Raw genomic sequence first — 10,210 nt, 5'->3', positions numbered from 1 at the left:
AGAGGGAGACTGGGGCCCAGCCCTACCCAGCCATGGGACATCCCTTCTAGGTGGGGAGGAAAGGTGAGGGGCAGTGCTGACTCAGGGGTGCCCTGAGATTCCCCACAGAGGATGCTGTTTCCTTTTGTGCTCAGGATCCATCGACCCTGAGCCGTGGAGGGAGGAGCAGAGGGGCCTCCTGGCCTCTGTCGTGTGACAGATACCCACCTGGCCCTTGTGGTTTCCAACATCCTGTGGGCGGCCTGCTCTCAAATGCCTTCGCTGCACCTCTGGCCAGGGCTGCAGCCGCCAGTCTGCACTCTGCCTGCCTGAAGCCTCGGCAGGCTTCTCCAGGGTAGCCACCCTGTGTCCCCCCAGCACCTGGTGAGCGCTGACGGAAGGGACAGAGGGAGTGAGGGGGGAATGGGAGCATGGCATTCTATGAAGCACTTTTGATCTGCCGCCTTGGTACTCTCCCCTCCATCACCCACGCAGCTCTTGAGGACAGGCTAATACAAGCACATGCCCCGCCCCCTCCCAACTCCCCTCACACACAAGCTGCTACATGCACTTGAACCTACTACTCTCCTGCTCTACAACCATTGCTGGCTCCCACCTGCTCACTGAGAAAATCTGAGGGCCCATCACTTTGCTCCCACCTCGTCATCTGCTTCTCTCAGTGGCTTCACATGAGGTGGTTTGCTCCCTGTCACCAGAGTCTGTCCTGTATTTTTCCTCTATTGTAACTTTTCTCATGTTGTTCACTCTGGGCTGTGTCCTTCCCCATCAATGCAGCGCACGTGCTGAGGTCCACCTCCAGGGGCCCGAGTGAACTGCCACATTCTGCTGTTTCAGGTGCACCTGACCTGCCTCGGGGGCCCTTGAGTCGGGAAGACACTGTGGAGTAGAGCTGGGGCAAAGGTGCCTGTTGGGTGCTAGAGAGGAGGAAAGCAAGGGCGGTTAGAAGAAGGGGTGAGGAGGGCCACACACCGTATCAGAGCATGCCAGCCTAGAGTGGCAGGACGCAGTTCCAGCCCCAGCGAGGTCAGCTGCCTGCTGTGTGGCCTTGAGGAAGTCACTGAATGCCCCCACGCTTGCCTGGTTTCCCTACCACCCCCAAAAAAGCAAAGGTCTGCTGATGGTGAGTCTGTTTTCCTTTGTGGCCTTGGTTGGACCACTTTCCCCTGAGCATCAGGTCTGCAGGGGCACTCAGTCCTTAAAACAAGACCCTGGCATCACCCTTGCCTCTGACTTACAGGGTGGTGACAAAGCCAGAGAGCTGGCCCGAGGCAGCTACAGCTCACTGATTTGTCTGTAAGGCTGTTGGCTTTTGAAATCAGACAGGAAGGAGGGTTGAGGTGGAGCCCGGCACAGGAAGAGGTGAGGAGCCCCGGCTGCCATGACAGCCGGTGGGCTCGGGGGAGTGCGGGAGCTGGCAGGCCGCGGCCCTGCTGCTCTGCACGGTAATCACCTCCTGATCCCTCCAGACAGGGCTTCACTCCTGCCCTGGACAGATCCTGACGGCTCGGGGACCAGCTGACCAGCCACAGAGATTCCCAGGACATCCTCACACCCACCCAGCTGCCTCTGTCCACTGGAGCAGGGCTGAGCCCAGGAGCACTGGGATGGACACCCTCGGCCCCCCAGCATTGGCATCCCTGGAGCAATGAGGCCCGGGAGGTAAGTCGAGTCCAGACTGTCTCAGTGTAGGATGGGGGAGAAAGAGGAGACAGCTGGCAGAAAGGACCATGACTTTGAAGGCCTGAGCCACTCTGTGGAGTGGTGGCTGGGGCAACTCCAGGAAGGTGTCCCCATGGGTGCCAGGAGCTGCTGGGAAGGACTAGATAATGGTGTGAAATAAGCAAACAGGTGCCTAAGGACAGCCCACGATGGGCCAACGCGACAAAGCCCAGCACCCCAGGTACCAATGATGGGACAGGAGGAGCAGGAAGTAGCTAGAAAGTGCTGCAGGCAGGCAGAGGTGAGGTTGAGCAGTGCAGCCCAGTGGTTAAACTTGGAATCAGCAGACCTGGGCACCATCCTAGCATCCCCTTTCCTCCCTTAAGATGGAGGGGACAATACCAGACCTGCCCAGGGTCCTGAGGACCAAGGGAGGTGGTGCAGGTGGGGTTGGGTCTATCACCCAGTGCCTGCTCCATAAATGTCACCCTAATGTTGGGTGAGCAGTCCCCAGGGTCCTCTCCCAGCTGCACCCTCGGATGGAGGTGAGGTTCATCATTCTGAGAGGGACGGTAATCACAGAGGCTTTCTCAGAAGAGGCGCCATAGAGCTGGTCCAGGGTGGCTATTGGTCATAGGGCCCTCCCCTGTGGCCAGGCTCCTGGGTCCCAGGGTTTTTCCCTGTCCCCTCAAAGGACGCACATGCTTTCCCTGAGCCCTAGGGCTCACCCTTGGCCATTACAGGGAAACCTGCAGCTGGCTCCCAGGTGGGGGTGCAGGCTGGGCACCTCCTCCTCTGTCCCAGGGGTGCCAGGATCCCCAGGGTTGAGCCTGTCCCGGTCCCCAAGAGGGTTCCAGGGCAGTGAAGTTAGGAGAGCTGTGTCTCGCGGTGAGGTACTGCTTCCTGCCTCTGGGAAAGGCTGTTTGGTCTCAGGTGGTCAGCGGTCATGGTCAGGGGGGCCACCTAAGAGGGCTGAGAACTGAAGTCTCGGGCCCTGGGGGGCAGGAGACAGGAACATCCGAGAAGCTGTGGCCTGGGACATGGGCAGCCCAGGAGGGAGGGCAGCACCGCAGGCCCCACAGTCACCAAGTGCAGGTAGGCAGAGCAGAGGCCGGCTGCTCTCACACAGGTCTGGCAGACGGGACTGGGGCCCCTGGAAGGAAAGTATAGGACAAGCCGGGCCTCGTTGGCAGAGACAATGAGGAAATTGGGGCCTGGGCCTCAGGGATGAGACAGAAGCCCAGCTGTGGAGCCTGAGGGACAGGGTCTGAGTGATTCCAGCACAAGGGCACGCAGGCCCTTAGCTGTGTCCTGCCCCATGGATGAAGCACTGGAGGATGCATGGGAGCAGGGAAGCCCTACTCCAGGGAGGTGGCCGTGGAACCCCGGCCCTGTGTCTGGCCTTGCCCTGCCCGCTACAGCACAGACCCTCTGCAGACTGACCGCCCTCTGGCCCTAAAAGCCCCCAAGGCGATCTAAGGCCCACCCGCCCTCAGTCTTCTTCACTTTAAGCTGGGCTCTCAGGCCTCCTGCTGCTCACCGGAGACTGTCTACACTGGGCAGGGTCTACCTGGCTGTCCCTGGTGGCATGTGTGGCCACCGGATGTCACCCTGCTCAGAAGTCTGTGGTAGGTTCCACCCTGTGAGGGTGGCATCTGGGGCTGTAAGCAGGGCTGTCCACACAGGTGGCCAGGTAGCCACCCTCAGCCGCTGCTGGCCCTGGGAGGTCATGGGAATGGTGTGGCTCCTGGGCCAACTGCTGGGGTCTCCTCTTCTGTTCTTGTTGCGACAAGGTGTCCAAAGGTGAAGGCCAGGCTGGGGGGGCTCTTATCTGAGTGGGGCCTGAGTAGGGGTGCCAGATAACAGAACACCCTGTTAATATTTAATCTCAGATAAAGAATGAGTTTTGTTTTTCTTAAGTATAAGTATGTCCCAAGTAGTACATAAGATATACTAAAAGAATTATTTGTTGTTTGTCTGAAATTCAAATTTCACTGGCTGTCCTGTATCTTAATTTGCTAAATCTGGCAACCCTAGGCGAGGTCAGTGGAGCAAGAAAGATGGGTGTCTGATCAGGAGGGAATGTTGGCCCCACTGCTGAGTGGCTGCTGGGACCCAGAGGCAAGGAGCTCGCCCTCCCACCTTCCCAGGCACACACAGGCCGGCCTCTTCCTCCTGCTCACTCTCGCCTTCTGCAGTCGCTTCTTTGTCACTTTCCTAGCCTCTCTCTGGCCCAGTGGTTCTCAACTCTGGCTGCTCATTAGAATCACCTGGGTAGCTTTAAAATGCATCCATGTAGGGGCTCTACCCCAGACCAGTGAAATCTCTGCGCAGTTGGGCTAAGCAGTGGCTTTTTTAAAATAGCGCTCCATAGAATGACCATAAAATCCAGCAATTCCACTTCTGGGTATACACCCAAAAGAGTTGAAAGCAGGGCCTTGAACTGCTATTTGTACTCCCACGTTCAGAGCAGCATTATTCACAAGAGCCAAAAGGTGGAAACAACCTAAGTATAATATCTATTGACGAATGGATGAATAAACAAAATGTGGTCCATCCATAAACTGGAATATGATTTAGCCTTAAAAAGGAATGAAATTCTAGTACCTGTTACAACTTGGATGAGCCTGGAAAACATTATCTTCAAAGAGGCCAGATGCAAAGGGACAAATACTGTGTGATCCCACTTACATGAGGTACCTAGAGTTGTCAGATACATATAAACAGAAAGTGGTTACCAGGGGCTGGGGAGTCAGTGCTTAATAAGTACAGAGTTTCCATTTGGGAGGATGAAAAAGTTCTAGAGGTGGATGGTGGTGATGGTTGCACAACATTATAAATGTACTTAATGTCACTGAATTGAATGCTTAAAAAATAGTTAAAATAGTAAATTTTATGTTAGGTATACTTTACCACAATAAAAATTTTAAATTAAAAAAATATTTAGTGCTCCAGACAATGTCCTGCCAGAGCTGAGAGGCACTGAGCCCGGCCCTTCTTCAACATGGTCCTGCGTACTCCTGGCCACCACCCCACCCCCACCAAAGCATAGTCTGTTACTTGGTGGGTGTACCTGGACATCCAATGCAGGAGGCTGTGTCCAGCCCTGGGCCACACCCTGACATCGCCCTGAAAGCAGGACAGAGGCCTGAGTGTCCCAGCTCATGCACTAAGAGGCTGCAGTAACAGTGCTTCATTTTGGTTTACATACATTTGAACTTTTAGATAGTTGCTAGCATAACGTTCTCTAAATTGAGGTATAACGTAGATAGTAAAGTGAGCTCAATGGATTTTTACATATGTGTACGCCTGTGTGTACACCATCCAGATTAGTAGATAGAAGTTTACAGCACCCTAGAAGGCTCCCTCATGCCCCATCCAGTCAGAACCGCCTCCAAGTGTAACTACTACTTTGACTTCTATCTTTTCAGATTGGTTTGGCCTGACTTTAAACTTCCTACAACTGGAATCACAAGAGTGTGTCTCTTTTGCATCAGACTTCTTTCACTCACAATGTCTGCGAGAGTCAGCCATAGTGTTGAGGATATCAGTAGCTTATTCTGTTTCTTTATAATTTAGGATTTGATTGTATGAACATTCCAAAAAGAATCTCAATCTTTTGTTGATGGACATTGGTTGTTTCCACTCTTCTGGAGTTTATGAATAAAGCTGCTATAAATATTCTGATCTGGGTTTTGGTGGACATAAACACTCGTTTCTGTTGGGTATATACCCAGGAGGGAAATTACTGGGTCACAGAAATATGCATATTTAGTCTTATCATTACCAAACATTTTTCCAGAGTGATCTTAATTTTCATTTTCTGATTACTAATGATATTCTCTGCAGTGACATTCTTTCAAGTTTTGGCTCAGTTTATCATCAGGTGTCTGTTTCTTACTGATTGATTAATGTGCTGGGGATGTTGTCTCCTAGTCAATGGTTTGCTTTTTCACCTTTTAATGCTGTCTTCTAATGAACAGATATTCCTAATTTTAATGAATCTCAATATATTGTTCTTTTCTTTCATGGTTAGTGCTTTTTGTGTTCTGTTTAATCTTTATGTAGACCAAGTTCAAAAAGATATATATATATTTTTTTTTTTTTGCGGTATGTGGGCCTCTCACTGTTGTGGCCTCTCCTGTTGCGGAGCACAGGCTCTGGACGCGCAGGCCCAGCGGCCATGGCTCACGGGCCCAGCCACTCTGTGGCATGTGGGATCTTCCCGGACCGGGGCACGAACCCGTGTCCCCTGCATCAGCAGGCGGACTCTCAATCACTGTGCCACCAGGGAAGCCCTAAAAAGATATTTTATCCTGTATTTTTTCTAAGGCTTGACTGTGTTAGCATTCACATTTAGATAGATCTATGATCCAGCTTGAATTAATGTTTTGTGTACGGTGTGAGGTAGAGGTCAGGGTTCACTTTTCCCATATGAATATCCCATTAGCCAGCACAATTTAATGCCCACTGAATTGCAGTGGAGGCCTTGTTATAAATCAGGTGCCCATATATGTGGGGGTCTGTTTCTGGACCCTCTATTCTAGTGCACTGGTCTATTTGTCTGCCCTTGTACCAATACCTATAGCTCTATACTAAGTCTTGATATTGTGTAGTGTAAGTCCTCAGGCTTTGTTCTTCTTCTTCAAGATTATTTTGTCTATTTCAGGGTCTTTTGTTTATGTTTTAGAATCAGCTTACCAATTTCCACCCTCCCCACCCGCCCCAAAAAGCCTGCTGGGATTTTGATTGGTATGTCAATCTATAGATCATCTTAATAATACTGAGTCTTTCAATCCATGAATATGGCAAATCCCTACTTTAGGTCTTCTTTAATTTCTCTTAGTATTGTTTCATAGTTTTCAATGTGGAGGTCATGCAAATTTTTTTGCTAGATTTATTCTTTTTTTAATATTTATTTATTTATTTGGCTATGCTGGGTCGTAGGTGCAGCACGCAGGATCTTTGTTGCAGCACATGGGATCTTTATTTGCGGCATGTGAACTCTTAGTTGCAGCACGTGGGATCTAGTTCCCTGACCAGGGATCAAACCCAGGCCCCCTGCATTGGGAGCGTGGAGTCTTAGCCACTGGACCACCAGGGAAGTCCCTAGATTTATTCTTATATATTTGAGTTTTTAAATGGTATTTAAAATTTTTACTTTTGACTTGAGTGTTGCTAGTACGTAGAAATATAACTGATCTTTTTGTGTATTGATCTTGTGTCCAGAAACCTTGTTAAGTTCATGTATTAGTTCTAATAGTTCTATTGTAGATTCTTTTGGATTTTCAAAGTATACAGTCATGTCAGCTGTGAATAGTGACAGTTTTATTCTTTCCTTTTCCAATCTTGATGTCTTTTATTTCTTTTATTTGCCCTATTGCACTAGCACCTACTTAAAAAAAAAACAAAACCATCAACTAGAAGAGGTCACCCCTGGGGAGTGGAAGTGAGGTATATACTTTACTTACTTTTGTATTATTTAAATGATTTTAATGTTTTACTTTTATAATTCTATAAGCAATCTATTTAAATGAGGGGAAGCAATACACATTAGTTAGCAAAATCTAAGCAATCAAAATTCACAAAATAAGAAATAATTCCTTAATCCCACTGTCAAATATTTCCAGCTAATCTCTAGCCCGACAAAAACAGTATCCTATTTTCTTTTTAAAACATAAAGGTATCCCATCATAATTCTCCTCTGCACATTGAGTTTTTTCCCCACATAAAAATACATTGTAGGGCTTCCCTGGTGGTGTAGTGGTTAAGAATCCACCTGCCAATGCAGGGGACATGGGTTCGAGCCCTGGTCTGGGAAGATCCCACATGCTGCAGAGCAACTAAGCCCATGCACCACAACTACTGAGCCTGCACTCTAGAGCCCGCGAGACACAACTACTGAGCCTGCATGCTGCAACTACTGAGCCCACGTGCCACAACTACTGAAGCCTGCACGCCTAGAGCCCGGGCTCTGCAACAAGAGAAGCCACTGTAATAAGAAGCCTGTGCATTGCAACGAAGAGTAGCCCCCGCTCACCGCAACTAGAGAAAGCCCACTCACAGCAACAAAGACGCAATGCAGCCAAAAATAAATAAAATTAATTAATTAAAAAAAATTTTTTTTAATACATTGTAAACCATACAGGAAGCTCAACAAACTCCAAGTAAGATTAGTTCAAAAAGACCCACACCAAGACACATTATAATCAAACCTTCAAAAAACAAAGACAATCTTGAAATCAGCAAGAGAGGAAGAAAATCATCACACACAAGGGATCCTCAATAAGATTATCAACAGACTTCTCATCAGAAACTTTGGAGGCCAGAAAAGAGTAGGCTGACATATTCAAATTGCTCAAAGAAAAAAACCTATCAACCAAGAGTCTTATATCCAGCAAAACTGTCCTTCAAAATTAAGGGAGGGGCTTCCCTGGTAGCACAGTGGTTGAGAATCCACCTGCCAGTGCAGGGGACACGGGTTTGATCCCTGGTCCAGGAAGATCCCACATGCCGCGGAGCAGCTAGGCCCGTGAGCCACAACTACTGAGCCCACATGCCACAACTACTGAAGCCCGTGCACCTAGAGCTCATGCTCCTCAACAAGAGAAGCCACCACAATGAGAAGCCTGCAAACCGCAAAGAAGAGTAGCCCCCACTCGCCGCAACAAGAGAAAAGCCCACGCACAGCAACGAAGACCCAATGCAGTCAGAAACAATAAATAAAATAAAATAATAAAATTAATAAATTTATTTTTAAAAAATTAAGGGAGAAATTAAGACATTCCAGGATAAACAAAAGCTGAGGGAGTTCATGACCATGACCCTCCCTGCAAGAAATGCTCAGGGGAGTCCTGAGCACTAGACAGTAGTAACTCAAAGTCATATGGAGAAATAAAGATCTCAACAAAAGTCAACACATGGGCAATTATAAACGCTAGTAACAATGGTTTATAACTGCACTTTTTGTTTTCTACATGATTTAAGATACTATTATATTTAAAGAAAAAAACCAATTATTAGTGTACAAGCTAATATTACTATATCTTTTGTTTGTAACTTCAAATTTTGTTTTCTACATAATAAGAGACTAAAGAATTTTTTTAAATTATTAGTTTATGTCTGGGGGGCACACAATGTATAAAGGTGTAATACTGTGACATCAACAACCAAAAGGGGTGGGGACAGAGCTGTAAAGGAGCAAAGTTTTTGTTTGTTATTGAAGTTAAGCTGGTATAAATTTAAATTAGAGTATTATAACTTTAGGATATTAAATGTAACCCATGGTAACCACAAAGAAAATAACTAAAATATATACACAAAAGGAAATGAAAAAGGAATTTTAACATTTCAGTACAAAAAATCAACTAAATACAAAAGAAGACGGTAATGCAAGAAATGAGGGGGGAAAGTAATAAGGCAGAATAAAAACAAATAGCACAATGACAGAAGTAAGGCCCTTCTTATCAGCAATTACTTTAAACGTAAATGGGTTAAACTCTCTAATCAAAAGACAGAGATTGGCAGAATGGAGAAAACCATGTGATCCAACTACAGGATGTCTATGAGAGACTAACTTTAGACCCAAAGACACAAATAGGTTGAAAATGAAAGGACAAAAAAAGATATTCCATGGGGAGTTCCCTGGTTGCCTAGTGGTTGGGATTCCGGGCTTTCACTGCTGTGCTCGGGTTCAATCCCTAGTTGGGGAACTGAGATCCCACAAGCCGTGCAGCATGGCCCCACCCAAAAAACCTAAAAACTACATTCCATGACAATAGTAACCAAAAGAGAGCAGGGGAAGCTATACTGGTATCAGACAAAAGAGGCTTTAAATCAAAAAAGGTTACAAGAGACAAAGAAGGACATTTTATATTAATAAAAGATTTGAAACAGCAAGAAGATATAACAATTATAAACATTATATACCTAATGAAAGACCATTAAAACATATGAAGCAAAAACTGACAGGACTGAAGGGAGAAATAGTTCCACAATAATAGTTGGATACTTTAATAACCCACTCACAATAATGCACAGAACAACCAGACAGAAGACAAATAATGAAATAGAAGTCTTAACACAATTAGATCTAACAGACACATACAGAAAACACTACCCAACAAGAGAATATTCTTTTCAAATGCACATGGGATTTTAACAGAGCTGACCATATGTTAGGCTACAAGTTAAGTCTTTAGAGATTTTAAAATATAGATATTATACAAAGTATCTTCTCTAACCACAGTGGGATGAAGTTAGAAATAAATAACAGAAGAAAAACTGGAAAATGCATGAAATTGCAGAAATTAAACAACACACTATTTTTTTAAATTTATTTTATTTTTATTTATTTTTGGCTGCGTTGGGTCCTTGCTGCAGAGCGCGGGCTCCCTCCAGTTCCGGCAAGCGGGGGCCACTCTTCGCTGAAGTGCACGGGCCTCTCACCGCGGTGGCCTCTCCTGTCACAGAACACAGGCTCCAGGCACTCGGGCTTCAATAATTGCAGCGCGCGGGCTCAGCAGCCGTGGCTCACAGGCCCCAGAGCATA

General features: G+C 46.9%; 1 protein-coding gene across 7 annotated transcripts in view; it reads left to right on the top strand.

The window, feature by feature from the left end:
* Nucleotides 1-1,368: 1,368 nt before the first annotated feature.
* Nucleotides 1,369-10,210, top strand: part of NLRC3 (NLR family CARD domain containing 3) — a 36,863-nt gene continuing 28,021 nt past the window's right edge. For all 7 annotated transcript variants that reach the window (XR_004345948.1, XM_032606666.1, XM_032606661.1 and 4 more), the window contains exon 1: nt 1,369-1,659. The gene's annotated coding sequence lies outside the window, so the exon portion shown is untranslated. The remainder of the gene's footprint in view (nt 1,660-10,210) is intronic.

This window comes from Phocoena sinus, chromosome 15, assembly GCF_008692025.1.
Source record: "Phocoena sinus isolate mPhoSin1 chromosome 15, mPhoSin1.pri, whole genome shotgun sequence".
Lineage (NCBI taxonomy): Eukaryota > Metazoa > Chordata > Mammalia > Artiodactyla > Phocoenidae > Phocoena > Phocoena sinus.
The sequence above is the reverse complement of the archived record's forward strand: the minus strand, read 5'-3'. Positions and strand labels throughout refer to the sequence as shown.